Source organism: Ranitomeya imitator, chromosome 1 (assembly GCF_032444005.1).
Source record: "Ranitomeya imitator isolate aRanImi1 chromosome 1, aRanImi1.pri, whole genome shotgun sequence".
NCBI classification, from domain to species: Eukaryota; Metazoa; Chordata; class Amphibia; order Anura; family Dendrobatidae; genus Ranitomeya; species Ranitomeya imitator.
Window position 1 is genome coordinate 963,825,189 of NC_091282.1, and position 20,220 is coordinate 963,845,408.

General features: G+C 47.6%; 1 protein-coding gene across 1 annotated transcript in view; it reads left to right on the forward strand.

The window, feature by feature from the left end:
- Positions 1-20,220, forward strand: part of LOC138656667 (bifunctional heparan sulfate N-deacetylase/N-sulfotransferase 4-like) — a 1,389,166-nt gene that overhangs the window by 342,065 nt on the left and 1,026,881 nt on the right. The gene's annotated exons all lie outside the window — the stretch shown is intronic.

The following is a 20,220-nucleotide window of genomic DNA, read 5'->3' on the forward strand; positions in this document are numbered from 1 at the left end:
TTTTTTCTAAAGTCTCCCTGAAAAAAAAAAAAAAAAAACAACCAAAAAAAACAGTGGGAGATTAATATTGGCCTTTCTGCTTGTGTGCCAGTCTTGACTCCTGGGTGTGCCATCTCTCTCTCTCTCTCTCTCTCTCTCTCTCTCTCTCCAATTGTGGTCCATAGAAAGCCTATATTTTTTTTCCTTGATTTGGGTTCTAAAATCTACCAGAGAAAATAACTACATCAATCATTGGTAGAAAAATATTGGCCTCTGGGTTTGTGTGCCACTCCTGACTCCTGTGTGCGTCATCTCTCAGTCAGTGGGCCATAGAACGCCTATTTTTGTTTTTATTTGTTTTATAAATTCTCCCTGAAAAAATCATTTTATTTTATTTGGTTTCTAAATTCTTCCTGATAAAATCATATTTTTTTTATTATTTTTTTTTCTAAAGTCTCCCTGAAAAAAAAAAAAAAAAAAAAAAAAAAAAAAAAACAGTGGGAGATTAATATTGGCCTTTCTGCTTGTGTGCCAGTCTTGACTCCTGGGTGTGCCATCTCTCTCTCTCTCTCTCTCCAATTGTGGTCCATAGAAAGCCTACATTTTTTTTCCTTGATTTGGGTTCCAAAATCTACCAGAGAAAATAACTCCATCAATCATTGGTAGAAAAATATTGGCCTCTGGGCTTGTGTGCCACTCCTGATTCCTGTGTGCGTCATCTCTCACTCAGTGGCCCATAGAAAGCATATAGTTTGTTACATTTGTTTTCTAAATTCTCCCTGCAAAAATCTATTTTTTTTTTTTGGGGGGGTTTCTAAAGTGTTCCTGAAAAAAATAAAAATAAAAAAAAAATAATAGTGTGACATTAATATTAACATTTGTGCTTCAGTGACAGTCCTGCGTGTGGGGCATCTCTCTAATTTGCAGCCACCAAAAAAAGAGTGTGTAACATTGGGCCTGATTTTCGCTGTGGTCTCACCAACCTGTAAAGGGGTAGCTAAATCATACTGAAGTTATAGCTCACCGTGTAAGTTGTGTGACTGCAACAAATAACGTTAGTTTGGTTACGTTTTTAAAACAATGAGGAAGTCTAGTGGAAGAGGTCGTGGCCGGGGGCGTTCATTGTCAGCTGGTAATGAGGGTAGTGGTAGTGGTGGAGCATCAGGTGGTCGTGGGGGAAAAAATATTGCACCTAAGTCTGGAGCTGTGGAGCCAGGTTCGTCGTCCGGCTACACAAGGCCTCGAACGCTCCCTTTTCTGGGATTAGGAAAACCGCTTTTAAAGCCGGAGCAGCAAGAGCAAGTTTTGGCTTATCTTGCTGACTCAGCCTCTAGCTCTTTTGCCTCATCTCGTGAAACTGGTAAAAGTAAAAGCAGCGCGTCGTTAGTGGATGTTCACGGTCAGGGACAAGTCACTTCCTTGTCCTCTTCAGCAAAAACAACAACAGAGAAGAATGCAGCAGGCGACACAACGGGTTACTCCATGGAGCTCTTTACACATACCGTCCCTGGCTTAGAAAGTGAAGCAGTTAACAGTCCATGCCAATTACAAATTGAATCTGACATGGAGTGCACTGACGCACAGCCACAGCCAGACTACTATGCTGGTCCTTTGACTCAGACCACAACATTGCCCTCGCAGGGTGCTGATCAAGAATCAGACCCTGATGAGACTATGTTGCCCCATCACGAACGCTATACCACCGAACGACACGGTGACACAGACGAAGTTGCGCAGGAGGTACAAGAAGAGTTATTAGATGACCCAGTTCTTGACCCCGATTGGCAGCCATTGGGGGAACAGGGTGCAGGCGGCAGCAGTTCTGAAGCAGAGGAGGAGGAGGGGCCGCAGCAGGCATCAACATCGCCACAGGTTCCATCTGCCGGGCCCGTATCTTGCCCAAAACGCGTGGCAAAGCCAAAACCTGGTGGAGGACAGCGTGGCCATCCGGTTAAAGCTCAGTCTGCAATGCCTGAAAAGGTATCCGATGCTAGAAAGAGTGCAGTCTGGCATTTTTTTAAACAACATCCAATTGATCAGCGCAAAGTCATCTGTCAAAAATGTTCTACTTCCTTAAGCAGAGGTCAGAATCTGAAAAGTCTCAATACTAGTTGCATGCATAGACATTTAACCACCATGCATTTGAAAGCTTGGACTAACTACCAAACGTCCCTTAAGGTTGTTGCACCCTCGTCCAATGAAGCTAGTCATCAACGCAACATCCCTTCCGGCAGTGTAGGACCACCATTTAGCGCACCACCTGCTGTATCTGTGCAGGTATCTTTGCCAGGCCAAAGCAGTCAGGGTCAGGGAATCACCAGTTTCGTAGTAGGAAACACTGCATCTAGGGCACCGGCGGCAACAATACCATCTCCCACCGTCTCTCAGTCTGCCATGTCCACCGGCACCCCCGCTAGTTCCACGATCTCCAGCTCTCCAGTCCAGCTCACCCTACATGAGACTATGGTTAGAAAAAGGAAATACTTAGCCTCGCATCCGCGTACACAGGGTTTGAACGCCCACATAGCTAGACTAATCTCGTTAGAGATGATGCCCTACCGGTTAGTTGAAAGCGAAGCTTTCAAAGACCTGATGGACTACGCTGTACCACGCTACGAGCTACCCAGTCGACACTTTTTTTCCAGAAAAGCCATCCCAGCCCTCCACCAGCATGTTAAAGAGCGCATCGTCCATGCACTCAGGCAATCTGTGAGCACAAAGGTGCACCTGACAACAGATGCATGGACCAGTAGGCATGGCCAGGGACGTTACGTGTCCATCACGGCACACTGGGTAAATGTGGTGGATTCAGGGTCCACAGGGGACAGCAAGTTTGGGACAGTTCTGCCTAGCCCACGGTCTAGTAAACAGTTGTCTGTAGCCGTTCGCACCCCCTCCTCCTCCTCCTCCTCCTCCTCGTCCTCCTGCAGAAGCAAGAGCTCGTCCACAGACCGCAGTCGCACAAACACTCCATCCGCACCTGCCACTGTTGCACACCAGGTCTCCCATTATGGGGCAGCTACTGGCATACGTCAGCAGGCTGTATTGGCTATGAAGTGTTTGGGCGACAATAGACACACCGCGGAAGTTCTGTCCGAGTTCTTGCAGCAAGAAACGCAGTCGTGGCTGGGCACTGTAGATCTTGAGGCAGGCAAGGTAGTGAGTGATAACGGAAGGAATTTCATGGCTGCCATCTCCCTTTCCCAACTGAAACACATTCCTTGCCTGGCTCACACCTTAAACCTGGTGGTGCAGTGCTTCCTGAAAAGTTATCCGGGGTTATCCGACCTGCTCCTCAAAGTGCGTGGACTTTGCGCACATATCCGCCGTTCGCCTGTACACTCCAGCCGTATGCAGACCTATCAGCGTTCTTTGAACCTTCCCCAGCATCGCCTAATCATAGACGTTGCAACAAGGTGGAACTCAACACTGCACATGCTTCAGAGACTGTGCGAACAGAGGCGGGCTGTTATGTTTTTGTGGGAGGATACACATACACGGGCAGGCAGTAGGATGGCAGACATGGAGTTGTCAGGTGTGCAGTGGTCGAAGATTCAAGACATGTGTCAAGTCCTTCAGTGTTTTGAGGAATGCACACGGCTGGTTAGTGCAGACAACGCCATAATAAGCATGAGCATCCCCCTAATGCGTCTGCTGATGCAAAGTTTGACGCACATAAAGGATCAGGCGTCTGCACCAGAGGAAGAGGAAAGCCTTGATGACAGTCAGCGATTGTCTGGTCAGGGCAGTGTACATGACGAGGTACCGGGCGAAGAGGAGGTGGAGGATGAGGAGGATGATGGGGATGAGTATATTTTTAATGAGGAAGCTTTCCCGGGGGCACGGGAAATTGGTGGCGTGGCAAGGCCGGGTTCTGGTTTTTTGAGGGACACAAGTGACGTAGATTTGCCTGCAACTGCCCCTCAACCAAGCACAACCGCAGATTTGACAACGGGAACTTTGGCCCACATGGCGGATTATGCCTTGCGTATCCTCAAAAGGGACACACGCATTACAAAAATGATGAACGATGACGATTACTGGTTGGCCTGCCTCCTTGATCCTCGCTATAAAGGCAAATTGCAAAATATTATGCCACATGAGAACTTGGAACTAATATTAGCAACAAAACAATCAACTCTTGTTGACCGTTTGCTTCTGGCATTCCCTGCACACAGCGCCCGTGATCGTTCTCACACGAGCTCCAGGGGCCAGCAGACCAGAGGTGTTAGAGGGGCAGAAATCAGAAGTGGCGTTGGCCAGAGGGGTTTTCTGACCAGGTTGTGGAGTGATTTTTCTATGACCGCAGACAGGACAGGTACTGCAGCATCAATTCAAAGTGACAGGAGACAACATTTGTCCAGTATGGTTACAAACTATTTTTCATCCCTTATCGACGTTCTCCCTCAACCGTCATTCCCATTTGATTACTGGGCATCCAAATTAGACACCTGGCCAGAATTGGCAGAATATGCATTGCAGGAGCTTGCTTGCCCGGCAGCTAGTGTCCTATCAGAAAGAGTATTCAGTGCTGCAGGTTCAATACTAACAGAAAAAAGGACTCGTCTGGCTACCCAAAATGTAGATGATCTAACCTTCATTAAAATGAACCACAACTGGATTTCAAAATCTTTTGCCCCACCCTGCCCGGCTGACACCTAGCTTTCCTATGAAAAGGTCTTGCCTGTGGACTATTCTGAATGACTTTTCCAATCTCGTAATTTTCTTCACCTGATTGTCCAGCATACGACATGTTTCCACCTCACGAAATGGCCAAACTCCCCACACGGGGCCGTGCTATCGCCACTTTGCGCTTGGACCCTTGAGAGTGCTGTTTGTCTGAAGAGGTGGGTGTGGCCGCTTTTGGTCGACGGCACTGCCACTGGGTCCCTCATAGTACAATAAAGTGTCTCTGGCGGTGGTGGTGCGCACCCAACGTCAGACACACCGTTGTAATATGAGGGGCCCTGTGCCTGTACCGCCGGCCACAAGACAGTTCCCCCCCCCAGCTCAAACAGTGCTCTACCACTAGCAAAATTATCTCTCACAGCTTCACCAATGTGTAGTCTAGCCGCTGACATCCTTCAATGCCTGGCACTGACAATACCATTGTTTTGACATTTTTGTTATGTTAGGCCTTCGAAGCCTGTCTGCGGTCCCTTCTTTCTACAACTACTACACTGACCAGGCCACTGCTGGCCGTGTTACCCTGGAACCAATTTAAAAGTGCCTACAGTCAGCCCAATTTTGTTATGTTAGGCCTTCGAAGACTGTCTGCCGTCACTCCTTCCACTAGACTTCCACTGACCATACACTGCTGCCCATGTACCCCTGGAACCAATTTAAAGTGCCTACAGCCAGCCCAATTTTGTTATGTTAGGCCTTCGAAGCCTGTCTGCGGTCACTCCTTCCACTAGACTTCCACTGACCAGACCACTGCTGCCCGTGTACCCCTGGAACCAATTTAAAAGTGCCTACAGCCAGCCCAAGTTTGTTATGTTAGGCCTTGGAAGCCTGTCTGCGGTCACTCCTTCCACTAGACTTCCACTGACCAGACCACTGCTGCCCGTGTACCCCTGGAACCAATTTAAAAGTGCCTACAGCCAGCCCAAGTTTGTTATGTTAGGCCTTGGAAGCCTGTCTGCGGTCACTCCTTCCACTAGACTTCCACTGACCAGACCACTGCTGCCCGTGTACCCCTGGAACCAATTTAAAAGTGCCTACAGCCAGCCCAAGTTTGTTATGTTAGGCCTTCTAAGCCTGTCTGCGGTCCATTCTTTCAACTACTACTACACTGACCAGGTCACTGCTGCCCGTGTACCCCTGGAACCAATTTAAAATTGCCTACAGCCAGCCCAATTTTTTTATTTTAGGCCTTCGATGCCTGTCTGCGGTCCATTCTTTCAACTACTACTACACTGACCAGGTCACTGCTGTCCGTGTACCCCTGGAACCAATTTAAAATTGCCTACAGCCATGTGTTATTATTTTAGGCCTTCGATGCCTGTCTGCGGTCACTCCTTCCACTAGGCCTCCACTGACCACACCACTGCTGTCCGTGTACCCCTGGAACCAATTTAAAATTGCCTACAGCCAGCCCAATTTTTTTATTTTAGGCCTTCGATGCCTGTCTGCGGTCCATTCTTTCAACTACTACTACACTGACCAGGTCACTGCTGCCCGTGTACCCCTGGAACCAATTTAAAATTGCCTACAGCCATGTGTTATTATTTTAGGCCTTCGATGCCTGTCTGCGGTAACTCCTTCCACTAGGCCTCCACTGACCACACTACTGCTGTCCGTGTACCCCTGGAACCAATTTAAAATTGCCTACAGCCATGTGTTATTATTTTAGGCATTCGATGCCTGTCTGCGGTCCATTTTTTCAACTACTACTACACTGACCAGGTCACTGCTGCCCGTGTACCCCTGGAACCAATTTAAAATTGCCTACAGCCATGTGTTATTATTTTAGGCCTTCGATGCCTGTCTGCGGTCACTCCTTCCACTAGGCCTCCACTGACCACACCACTGCTGTCCGTGTACCCCTGGAACCAATTTAAAATTGCCTACAGCCATGTGTTATTATTTTAGGCCTTCGATGCCTGTCTGCGGTCACTCCTTCCACTAGGCCTCCACTGACCACACCACTGCTGTCCGTGTACCCCTGGAACCAATTTAAAATTGCCTACAGCCATGTGTTATTATTTTAGGCATTCGATGCCTGTCTGCGGTCCATTTTTTCAACTACTACTACACTGACCAGGTCACTGCTGCCCGTGTACCCCTGGAACCAATTTAAAATTGCCTACAGCCATGTGTTATTATTTTAGGCCTTCGATGCCTGTCTGCGGTCACTCCTTCCACTAGGCCTCCACTGACCACACCACTGCTGTCCGTGTACCCCTGGAACCAATTTAAAATTGCCTACAGCCAGCCCAATTTTTTTATTTTAGGCCTTCGATGCCTGTCTGCGGTCCATTCTTTCAACTACTACTACACTGACCAGGTCACTGCTGCCCGTGTACCCCTGGAACCAATTTAAAATTGCCTACAGCCATGTGTTATTATTTTAGGCCTTCGATGCCTGTCTGCGGTCACTCCTTCCACTAGGCCTCCACTGACCACACCACTGCTGTCCGTGTACCCCTGGAACCAATTTAAAATTGCCTACAGCCATGTGTTATTATTTTAGGCATTCGATGCCTGTCTGCGGTCCATTTTTTCAACTACTACTACACTGACCAGGTCACTGCTGCCCGTGTACCCCTGGAACCAATTTAAAATTGCCTACAGCCATGTGTTATTATTTTAGGCCTTCGATGCCTGTCTGCGGTCACTCCTTCCACTAGGCCTCCACTGACCACACCACTGCTGTCCGTGTACCCCTGGAACCAATTTAAAATTGCCTACAGCCAGCCCAATTTTTTTATTTTAGGCCTTCGATGCCTGTCTGCGGTCCATTCTTTCAACTACTACTACACTGACCAGGTCACTGCTGCCCGTGTACCCCTGGAACCAATTTAAAATTGCCTACAGCCATGTGTTATTATTTTAGGCCTTCGATGCCTGTCTGCGGTCACTCCTTCCACTAGGCCTCCACTGACCACACCACTGCTGTCCGTGTACCCCTGGAACCAATTTAAAATTGCCTACAGCCAGCCCAATTTTTTTATTTTAGGCCTTCGATGCCTGTCTGCGGTCCATTCTTTCAACTACTACTACACTGACCAGGTCACTGCTGCCCGTGTACCCCTGGAACCAATTTAAAATTGCCTACAGCCATGTGTTATTATTTTAGGCCTTCGATGCCTGTCTGCGGTCACTCCTTCCACTAGGCCTCCACTGACCACACCACTGCTGTCCGTGTACCCCTGGAACCAATTTAAAATTGCCTACAGCCATGTGTTATTATTTTAGGCATTCGATGCCTGTCTGCGGTCCATTTTTTCAACTACTACTACACTGACCAGGTCACTGCTGCCCGTGTACCCCTGGAACCAATTTAAAATTGCCTACAGCCATGTGTTATTATTTTAGGCCTTCGATGCCTGTCTGCGGTCACTCCTTCCACTAGGCCTCCACTGACCACACCACTGCTGTCCGTGTACCCCTGGAACCAATTTAAAATTGCCTACAGCCATGTGTTATTATTTTAGGCCTTCGATGCCTGTCTGCGGTCACTCCTTCCACTAGGCCTCCACTGACCACACCACTGCTGTCCGTGTACCCCTGGAACCAATTTAAAATTGCCTACAGCCATGTGTTATTATTTTAGGCATTCGATGCCTGTCTGCGGTCCATTTTTTCAACTACTACTACACTGACCAGGTCACTGCTGCCCGTGTACCCCTGGAACCAATTTAAAATTGCCTACAGCCATGTGTTATTATTTTAGGCCTTCGATGCCTGTCTGCGGTCACTCCTTCCACTAGGCCTCCACTGACCACACCACTGCTGTCCGTGTACCCCTGGAACCAATTTAAAATTGCCTACAGCCAGCCCAATTTTTTTATTTTAGGCCTTCGATGCCTGTCTGCGGTCCATTCTTTCAACTACTACTACACTGACCAGGTCACTGCTGCCCGTGTACCCCTGGAACCAATTTAAAATTGCCTACAGCCATGTGTTATTATTTTAGGCCTTCGATGCCTGTCTGCGGTCACTCCTTCCACTAGGCCTCCACTGACCACACCACTGCTGTCCGTGTACCCCTGGAACCAATTTAAAATTGCCTACAGCCATGTGTTATTATTTTAGGCATTCGATGCCTGTCTGCGGTCCATTTTTTCAACTACTACTACACTGACCAGGTCACTGCTGCCCGTGTACCCCTGGAACCAATTTAAAATTGCCTACAGCCATGTGTTATTATTTTAGGCCTTCGATGCCTGTCTGCGGTCACTCCTTCCACTAGGCCTCCACTGACCACACCACTGCTGTCCGTGTACCCCTGGAACCAATTTAAAATTGCCTACAGCCAGCCCAATTTTTTTATTTTAGGCCTTCGATGCCTGTCTGCGGTCCATTCTTTCAACTACTACTACACTGACCAGGTCACTGCTGCCCGTGTACCCCTGGAACCAATTTAAAATTGCCTACAGCCATGTGTTATTATTTTAGGCCTTCGATGCCTGTCTGCGGTCACTCCTTCCACTAGGCCTCCACTGACCACACCACTGCTGTCCGTGTACCCCTGGAACCAATTTAAAATTGCCTACAGCCAGCCCAATTTTTTTATTTTAGGCCTTCGATGCCTGTCTGCGGTCCATTCTTTCAACTACTACTACACTGACCAGGTCACTGCTGCCCGTGTACCCCTGGAACCAATTTAAAATTGCCTACAGCCATGTGTTATTATTTTAGGCCTTCGATGCCTGTCTGCGGTCACTCCTTCCACTAGGCCTCCACTGACCACACCACTGCTGCCCGTGTACCCCTGGAACCAATTTAAAATTGCCTACAGCCAGCCCAATTTTTTTATTTTAGGCCTTCGATGCCTGTCTGCGGTCCATTCTTTCAACTACTACTACACTGACCAGGTCACTGCTGCCCGTGTACCCCTGGAACCAATTTAAAATTGCCTACAGCCATGTGTTATTATTTTAGGCCTTCGATGCCTGTCTGCGGTCACTCCTTCCACTAGGCCTCCACTGACCACACCACTGCTGTCCGTGTACCCCTGGAACCAATTTAAAATTGCCTACAGCCATGTGTTATTATTTTAGGCCTTCGATGCCTGTCTGCGGTCCATTCTTTCAACTACTACTACACTGACCAGGGCACTGCTGGCCGTGTACCCCTGGAACCAACATCAGAAAATATAAAAATAAGTATTTTGCTTATAAAAAAGAAAATACTGGTGAGATATCAAATGCAGACATTTTAACATTAAAAACAAACACACAACTAAAATCTGGTACAGTACTAAAAATGGCCACCAGCTACAATTACTTTCTCCTGCAAGTAGTTAACTGAAAGTTTTTTTAAATTGAAAACACACATATGGCATCCACCGAGTGTTGTCCTGTCGCGTCTTCTTTATATTATTGCCGAGAAGATGCAAAATAATGAAAATAATAAAATCATTAATTACCAAAATAATAGAGAAAGTCAACACCACATTGCAAATAAACATTCATTCCAAATAAAGAAGCAGGGCGCGTCCGAGGGTGAGTATATACCTAATAAGAATCTAATCACCCTCGGACGCGCAATGCTTATTTCCAACAGCCTTCCTTCCTAAGAATCAGCCCTTCCGTCGTGTAGAGAGACGTTGTGTTACACTCCAAGGTGTTCCCCAGGTTGCCTTTCCTGAGCTTCGATCTTCCGGCTCTCGTTTAGTAGTTCTTGGAAACTACTCTGCATTAGGCCTTCAAATTGGGTATGGGGTGTAGAGAGATGGTGTGTTCCACTCCAAGGTGTTCCCCAGGTTGCCTTTCCTGAGCTTCGATCTTCCGGCTCTCGTTTAGTAGTTGTTGGAAACTACGCTGCATTAGGCATTCAAATTGGGTATGGGGTGTAGCGAGAGGGTGTGTTACACTCCAAGGTGTTCCCCAGGTTGCCTTTCCTGAGCTTCGATCTTCCGGCTCTCGTTTAGTAGTTCTTGGAAACTACACTGCATTAGGCCTTCAAATTGGGTATGGGGTGTAGAGAGAGGGTGTGTTACACTCCAAGGTGTTCCCCAGGTTGCCTTTCCTGAGCTTCGATATTCCGGCTCTCGTTTAGTAGTTGTCGGAAACTACGCTGCATTAGGCCTACAAATTGGGTATGGGGTGTAGAGAGAGGGTGTGTTACACTCCAAGGTGTTCCCCAGGTTGCCTTTCCTGAGCTTCGATATTCCGGCTCTCGTTTAGTAGTTGTCGGAAACTACGCTGCATTAGGCCTACAAATTGGGTATGGGGTGTAGAGAGAGGGTGTGTTACACTCCAAGGTGTTCCCCAGGTTGCCTTTCCTGAGCTTCGATCTTCATGCTCTCGTTTAGTAGTTGTCGGAAACTACGCTGCATTAGGCCTACAAATTGGGTATGGGGTGTAGAGAGAGGGTTTGTTACACTCCAAGGTGTTCCCCAGGTTGCCTTTCCTGAGCTTCGATCTTCCGGCTCTCGTTTAGTAGTTGTTGGAAACTACGCTGCATTAGGCCTTCAAATTGGGTATGGGGTGTAGCGAGAGGGTGTGTTACACTCCAAGGTGTTCCCCAGGTTGCCTTTCCTGAGCTTCGATCTTCCGGCTCTCGTTTAGTAGTTCTTGGAAACTACACTGCATTAGACCTTCAAATTGGGTATGGGGTGTAGAGAGAGGGTGTGTTACACTCTAAGGTGTTCCCCAGGTTTCCTTGCCATTGCTTCGGTCTTCCGACTCTCGTTTAGTAGTTGTAGAAAAGTACACTGCATTAGGCCATACAAAATGGGTATGGGGTGGAGAGAGATGGTGTGTTACACTCCAAGGTGTTCCCCAGGTTGCCTTTCCTGAGCTTCTATCTTCAGGCTCTCATTAAATTGTGGTTAAATGGAACAACTGCATTTGGCGTACTAGTTGGTTTGGGGCCTACTATCGGTGTCTGCCACTCCTTGCTGTTCTCCTCCACTGAACAAAGCTGTGCCGCCTGTTTACTACGGTTGCCAATTTTGAACTGCATTTCGACTACTTACTGATTTGGCCCTACTCTCTGTGTCAGCCTCTCATTCCAGTTGTCCTCCACTGCAATGCCCCCTGGTTATTCCTGTGTTACCAATTTTGAACTGCATTTAGCCCACTTTCTTCTTTGGGCCTATATCTGTGTTTCCACTTCATCGTGCCCATTGCCCAGCCAGTGATAGATGAGTCTGCTGGTACATTGACCCATAACGCAACATTCCCCGTGCACGCTACACAACAACATTGTGACCCTGCTGAAAGTCAGGTTGCTCTTCCCGCATACCATACCACCTTACACGGGGACAAAGAGGAAGGTGCAGATGAAAGTGCAGGTTCCTTCATCAGGTGGGGGGAGGAATACTAGTTGGCGACGTCACTGGCACAGGGCCTCTCATAGTACGCAAAAGTGTTGCTGCCGGTGGGAGGCGCCCCCGCCGTGCAAACACACCGCTGTACTTTGAGGGGCCCTGTGCCAGTGCCAATGCCAACGAGTGGGCCCCCCCTGCTTGCTCAGGTTCACAGCACTTGCAAAGTTGAAATACTTACCTCTCCCTGCTCCACTGCCGTGACGTGGTCCAGATTTCCTGGGCCCACTAATTACTTGAACCAGCCCTACCCCCCACAACTTTAGCCAAATGACCCCCAATTTCAAATGCCTTCCAATTATTATAAGGTAAATTACGCTTGACAAGCTTCATTAAGAAGAATGGATGGTTTTGACATTAAAATGGCCACTCTAGGTGTTTTCCTGGCCCCCACTCACTGCCGACTATGCTGCCCCATTGACTTGCATTGGGTTTCGTGTTTCGGTCGATCCCGACTTTACGTCATAATCGGCCGATTTCACTCGACCCGACTTTGGACATAGTCGGGTTTCGCAAAACCCGGCTCGACTCTAAAAAGGTCAAGGTCGCTCAACTCTACTGGTGAGGGTTCGGTGACCCCTCCTCAAGGGGGGGGTACTGTTGTGAATTCTGTGGCTGAATTCACTCCTGTGGTCACAAGTGGTACTGCAGCTTCTGAGCTTCCTCCCTCAGGTGTTCTGGTGAGCTCGTTAACTGCTTCATTACTTAACTCCGCCTGATGCTGCTATCCTTGCTCCTTGTCAATGTTTCAGTGTTGGATCTGAGCTTCTCCTGATTGTTCCTGTGACCTGCTGCTCTGTATAGCTAAGTGCTTTTTGCTTTTTTGTTGCTTTTTTTCTGTCCAGCTTGTCTTTGGTTTTGCTGGAAGCTCTGAGACGCAAAGGGTGTACCGCCGTGCCGTTAGTTCGGCACGGTGGGTTTTTTTTTGCCCCCTTTGCGTGGTTTTGCTTTAGGGTTTTTTGTAGACTGCAAAGTTCGCTTTACTGTCCTCGCTCTGTCCTAGAATATCGGGCCCCACTTTGCTGAATCTATTTCATCCCTACGTTTTGTCTTTTCATCTTACTCACAGTCATTATATGTGGGGGGCTGCCTTTTCCTTTGGGGAATTTCTCTGGGGCAAGTCAAGCCTATTTTTCTATCTTCAGGCTAGCTAGTTTCTTAGGCTGTGCCGAGTTGCCTAGGTAGTTGTTAGGCGCAATCCACAGCCACTTTTAGTTGTGTTTAGGATAGGATCAGGTGTGCAGTCTACAGAGTTTCCACGTCTCAGAGCTCGTTCTTGTATTTTTGGGTATTTGTCAGATCACTGTGTGCGCTCTGATCGCTAAGCACACTGTGTTTCTGGATTGCCTTCATAACACCTGTCATTAGCAAACATAACAGGCCCCGTGTGGGGACTTTGGCCATTTAGGGAGGTGTTAACATGTCGGATGCTGGACAATCAGGTGCTGCAAATTACGAGATTGGAAAAGTCGTTCAGAATAGTCCACAGGCAAGACCTTTACATAGGAAAGCTAGGTGTCAGCCGGGCAAGGTGGGGCAAAAGATTTCGAAATCCAGTTGTGGTTCATTTTAATGAAGGTTAGATCATCTACATTTTGGGTAGCCAGACGAGTCCTTTTTTCTGTTAGTATTGAACCTGCAGCACTGAATACTCTTTCTGATAGGACACTAGCTGCCGGGCAAGCAAGCTCCTGCAATGCATATTCTGCCAATTCTGGCCAGGTGTCTAATTTTGATGCCCAGTAATCAAATGGGAATGACGGTTGAGGGAGAACGTTGATAAGGGATGAAAAATAGTTAGTAACCATACTGGACAAATGTTGTCTCCTGTCACTTTGAATTGATGCTGCAGTACTTGTCCTGTCTGCGGTCATAGCAAAATCACTCCACAACCTGGTCAGAAAACCCCTCTGGCCAACGCCACTTCTGATTTCTGCCCCTCTAACACCTCTGGTCTGCTGGCCCCTGCAGCTCGTGTTAGAACGATCACGGGCGCTGTGTGCAGGGAATGCCAGAAGCAAACGGTCAATAAGAGTTGATTGTTTGGTTGCTAATATTAGTTCCAAGTTCTCATGTGGCATTATATTTTGCAATTTGCCTTTATAGCGAGGATCAAGGAGGCAGGCCAACCAGTAATCGTCATCGTTCATCATTTTTGTTATGCGTGTGTCCCTTTTGAGGATACGTAAGGCATAATCCGCCATGTGGCCCAAAGTTCCAGTTCTCAAATCTGTGGTTGTGCTTGGTTGAGGGGCAGTTTCAGGCAAATCCACGTCACTTGTGTCCCTCCAAAAACCAGAACCCGGCCTTGCCGCGCCAACAATTTCCACTGGCCCCGGAAAAGCTTCCTCATTAAAAATATAATCATCCCCATCATCCTCCTCGTCCTCCTCCTCCTCTTCGCCCGCTACCTCGTCCTGTACACTGCCCTGGCCAGACAATGGCTGACTGTCATCAAGGCTTTCCTCTTCCTCAGCTGCAGATGCCTGATCCTTTATGTGCGTCAAACTTTGCATCAGCAGACGCATTAGGGGGATGCTCATGCTTATTATGGCATTGTCTGCACTAACCAGCCGTGTGCATTCCTCAAAACACTGAAGGACTTGACACGTCTTGAATCTTCGACCACTGCACACCTGACAACTCCATGTCTGCCATCCTACTGCCTGCCCGTGTATGTGTATCCTCCCACAAAAACATAACAGCCCGCCTCTGTTCACACAGTCTCTGAAGCATGTGCAGTGTTGAGTTCCACCTTGTTGCAACGTCTAGGATTAGGCGATGCTGGGGAAGGTTCAAAGAACGCTGATAGGTCTGCATACGGCTGGAGTGTACGGGCGAACGGCGGATATGTGAGCAAAGTCCACGCACTTTGAGGAGCAGGTCGGATAACCCCGGATAACTTTTCAGGAAGCACTGCACCACCAGGTTTAAGGTGTGAGCCAGGCAAGGAATGTGTTTCAGTTGGGAAAGGGAGATGGCAGCCATGAAATTCCTTCCGTTATCACTCACTACCTTGCCTGCCTCAAGATCTACAGTGCCCAGCCACGACTGCGTTTCTTTCTGCAAGAACTCGGACAGAACTTCAGCGGTGTGTCTGTTGTCGCCCAAACACTTCATAGCCAATACAGCCTGCTGACGTTTGCCAGTAGCTGCCCCATAATGGGAGACCTGGTGTGCAACAGTGGCAGCTGCGGATGGAGTGGTTGTGCGACTGCGGTCTGTGGACGAGGTCTCGCTTCTGCAGGAGGATGAGGAGGAGGAGGAGGGGGTGCGAACGGCTACAGCCAACTGTTTCCTAGACCGTGGGCTAGGCAGAACTGTCCCAAACTTGCTGTCCCCTGTGGACCCTGCATCCACCACATTTACCCAGTGTGCCGTGATGGACACGTAACGTCCCTGGCCATGCCTACTGGTCCATGCATCTGTTGTCAGGTGCACCTTTGTGCTCACAGATTGCCTGAGTGCATGGACGATGCGCTCTTTAACATGCTGGTGGAGGGCTGGGATGGCTTTTCTGGAAAAAAAGTGTCAACTGGGTAGCTCATAGCGTGGTACAGCGTAGTCCATCAGGGCTTTGAAAGCTTCGCTTTCAACTAACCGGTAGGGCATCATCTCTAACGAGATTAGTCTAGCTATGTGGGCGTTCAAACCCTGTGTACGCGGATGCGAGGCTAAGCACTTCCTTTTTCTAACCATAGTCTCATGTAGGGTGAGCTGGACTGGAGAGCTGGAGATCGTGGAACTAGCGGGGGTGCCGGTGGACATGGCAGACTGAGAGACGGTGGGAGATGGTATTGTTGCCGCCGGTGCCCTAGATGCAGTGTTTCCTACTACGAAACTGGTGATTCCCTGACCCTGACTGCTTTGGCCTGGCAAAGAAACCTGCACAGATACTGCAGGTGGTGCAGAAAATGGTGGCCCTACACTGCCGGAAGGGATGTTGCGTTGATGACTAGCTTCATTGGCCGAGGGTGCTACAACCTTAAGGGACGTTTGGTAGTTAGTCCAAGCTTGCAAATGCATGGTGGTTAAATGTCTATGCATGCAACTTGTATTGAGACTTTTTAGATTCTGCCCTCTGCTTAAGGTAGTTGAACATTTTTGACAGATGACTTTGCGCTGATCAATTGGATGTTGTTTAAAAAAATGCCAGACTGCACTCTTTCTAGCATCGGATACCTTTTCAGGCATTGCAGACTGAGCTTTAACCGGATGGCCACGCTGTCCTCCAACAGGTTTTGACTTTGCCACGCGTTTTGGGCAAGATACGGGCCCGGCAGATGGAACCTGTTTCGATGTTGATGCCTGCTGCGGCCCCTCCTCCTCCGCTTCAGAACTGCTGCCGCCTGCACCCTGTACCCCCAATGGCTGCCAATCGGGGTCAAGAACTGGGTCATCTATTACCTCTTCTTGTAGCTCGTGTGCAACTTCGTCTGTGTCACCGTGTCGGTCGGTGGTATAGAGTTCGTGATGGGGCAACATAGTCTCATCAGGGTCTGATTCTTGATCAGCACCCTGCGAGGGCAATGTTGTGGTCTGAGTCAAAGGACCAGCATAGTAGTCTGGCTGTGGCTGTGCATCAGTGCACTCCATGTCAGATTCAACTTGTAATGGGCATGGACTGTTAACTGCTTCACTTTCTAAGCCAGGGACGGTATGTGTAAAGAGCTCCATGGAGTAACCCGTTGTGTCGCCTGCTGCATTCTTCTCTGTTGTTGTTTTTGCTGAAGAGGACAAGGAAGCGACTTGTCCCTGACCGTGAACATCCACTAACGACGCGCTGCTTTTACTTTTACCAGTTTCACGAGAGGAGGCAAAAGAGCTAGAGGCTGAGTCAGCAAGATAAGCCAAAACTTGCTCTTGCTGCTCCGGCTTTAAAAGCGGTTTTCCTACTCCCAGAAAAGGGAGCGTTCGAGGCCTTGTGTAGCCAGACGACGAACCTGGCTCCACAGCTCCAGACTTAGGTGCAATATTTTTTTTCCCACGACCACCTGATGCTCCACCACTACCACTACCCTCATTACCAGCTGACAATGAACGCCCCCGGCCACGACCTCTTCCACCAGACTTCCTCATTGTTTTAAAAACGTTACAAAACTAACGGTATTTGTTGCTGTCACACAACTTACACGGTGAGCTATAACTTCAGTATGATTTAGCTACCCCTTTACAGGTGGGTGAGACCACAACGAAAATCAGGCACAATGTTACACACTCTATTGTTGGTGGCAACAAATGAGAGAGATGCCACACACGCAGGACTGTCACTGAAGCGCAAATGTAAATATTAATCTCCCACTGATTTGTTGTTTTTTTTTAAAAGGGAGACTTTAGAAAAAAAAAAATAATAAAAAAAAATGATTTTTTAAGGAAGAATTTATAAACCAAATAAAATGAAATGATTGTTTCAGGGAGAATTTAGAAAACAAATAAAAAAAAATAGGCTTTCTATGGCCCACTGAGTGAGAGAGGACGCACACAGGAGTCAGGAGTGGCACACAAGCCCAGAGGCCAATATTTATCTCCCACTGATTGATTTAGTGATCTTTTCAGGTAGATTTTGGAACCCAAATCAAGCAAAAAAATTAATAGGCTTTCTATGGCCCACAATTGGAGAGAGAGAGATGGCACACCCAGGAGTCAAGACTGGCACACAAGCAGAAAGGGCAATATTAATCTCCCACTGATTTGATTTTTTTTTTTTTTTTCAGGGAGACTTTAGAAAAAAAAAATACAAAAAAAAGAATTTTTCAGGAAGAATTTAGAAACCAAATAAAATAAAATGATTGTTTCAGGGAGAATTTAGAAAACAAATAAAAAAAAAATAGGCTTTGTAGGGCCCAGTGAGTGAGAGAGGACGCACACAGGAGTCAGGAGTGGCACACAAGCCCAGAGGCCAATATTTTTCTCCCACTGATTGATGTTGTGATTTTTTCAGGTAGATTTTGGAACCCAAATCAAGCAAAAAAATAAATAGGCTTTCTATGGCCCACTGAGTGAGAGATGGCACACACAGGAGTAAGGAGTGGCACACAAGCCCTGAGGCCAATATTTTTCTCCCACTGATTGATGTAGTGATTTTTTCAGGTAGATTTTAGAACCCAAATCAAGCAAAAAAATAAATAGGCTTTCTATGGCCCACTGAGTGAGAGATGACACAGACAGGGATGGCACTCTAGCAGAAATGCCAATCTTAATCTCCCACAAAAAAAAAAAAAAAAAGGAACTGTCCTTCAATTACTATCTCCCTGCAGTAATCTCAGCCAGGTATGGCAGGCAGCAATAAGGAGTGGACTAATGCACAAATTAAATAAAAAGTGTGGACAAACAAACAAGATAGCTGTGCAGAAAGGAAGGAACAAGAGGATTTGTGCTTTGAAAAAAGCAGTTGGTTTGCACAGCGGCGTACACACAGCAATGCAGCTATCAGGGAGCCTTCTAGGGCAGCCCAATGAGCTACAGCGCTGAGGAAAAAAAAAAAAGTAGCTTCCACTGTCCCTGCACACCGAAGGTGGTGTTGGGCTGTGGAAATCGCTACAGCACAAGCGGTTTGGTGGTTAATGGACCCTGCCTAACGCTATCCCTGCTTCTGACGAAGCGGCAGCAACCTCTCCCTAAGCTCATATCAGCAGCAGTAACATGGCGGTCGGCGGGAACGCCCCTTTATAGCCCCTGTGACGCCGCGGACAGCAAGCCAATCACTGCAATGCCCTTCTCTAAGATGGTGGGGACCAGGACCTATGTCATCACGCTGCCCACACTCTGCGTTTACCTTCATTGGCTGAGAAATGGCGCTTTTTGCGTCATTGAAATGCGACTTTGGCGCGTAAGTCGCGTACCGCATGGCCGATCCCGCACAGGGGTCGGATCGGGTTTCATGAAACCCGACTTTGTCAAAAGTCAGCGACTTTTGAAAATGTTCGACCCGTTTCGCTCAACCCTAGTCCTGGCCCCTTTGCAGAGAAACAGCCCCAAAGCATGATGTTTCCACCACCATGCTTTACAGTAGGTATGGTGTTTGATGGATGCAACTCAGTATTCTTTTTCCTCCAAACACGACAAGTTGTGTTTCTACCAAACAGTTCCAGTTTGGTTTCATCAGACCATAGGACATTCTCCCAAAACTCCTCTGGATCATCCAAATGCTCTATAGCAAACTTCAGACGGGCCCGGACATGTACTGGCTTAAGCAGTGGGACACGTCTGGCACTGCAGGATCTGAGTCCATAGTGGCGTAGTGTGTTACTTATGGTAGGCCTTGTTACATTGGTCCCAGCTCTCTGCAGTTCATTCACTAGGTCCCCCCGCGTGGTTCTGGGATTTTTGCTCACCGTTCTTGTGATCATTCTGACCCCACGGGGTGGGATTTTGCGTGGAGCCCCAGATCGAGGGAGATTATCAGTGGTCTTGTATGTCTTCCATTTTCTAATTATTGCTCCCACTGTTGATTTCTGCACTCCAAGCTTGTTGGCTATTGCAGATTCAGTCTTCCCAGCCTTGTGCAGGGCTACAATTTTGTTTCTGGTGTTCTTTGACAGCTCTTTGGTCTTCACCATAGTGGAGTTTGGAGTCAGACTGTTTGAGGGTGTGCACAGGTGTCTTTTTATACTGATAACAAGTTTAAACAGGTGCCATTACTACAGGTAATGAGTGGAGGAAAGAGGAGACTCTTAAAGAAGAAGTTACAGGTCTGTGAGAGCCAGAAATCTTGATTGTTTGTTTCTGACCAAATACTTATTTTCCACCATAATATGCAAAAAAAAAATGATAAAAAAACAGACTGTGATTTTCTGGATTTTTTTTTCTCAGTTTGTCTCCCATAGTTGAGGTCTATCTATGATGTACAGATTACAGATTACAGACGCCTCTCATCTTTTTAAGTGGTGGAACTTGCACTATTGCTGACTGACTAAATACTTTTTTGCCCCACTGTAACTTGTTTATTTGTCCACACTTTTGAGTGCAGCAGTCTTTTTTACTGCTGCCATACTTTTCCTGAGATCATTTTAGAAGAAAAGGTGCGGGGTCTGGAAGAAAGAATAGCAACTTTGAAACTCATCAAAGAGAATGAAGACTTTCTAGACAGAACAGAAGCATCTCTACTGGTCACAGAAGGTGCAAAAAGTGTCAGAGAACCTCCAAAAGCAGATGAGTGGAGGCATGTGACCAAAAGAAGCAAGTAGACCATGGAGAAATCACCAACCACACAACTGAAGAACCGATATCAAATCTTTGTA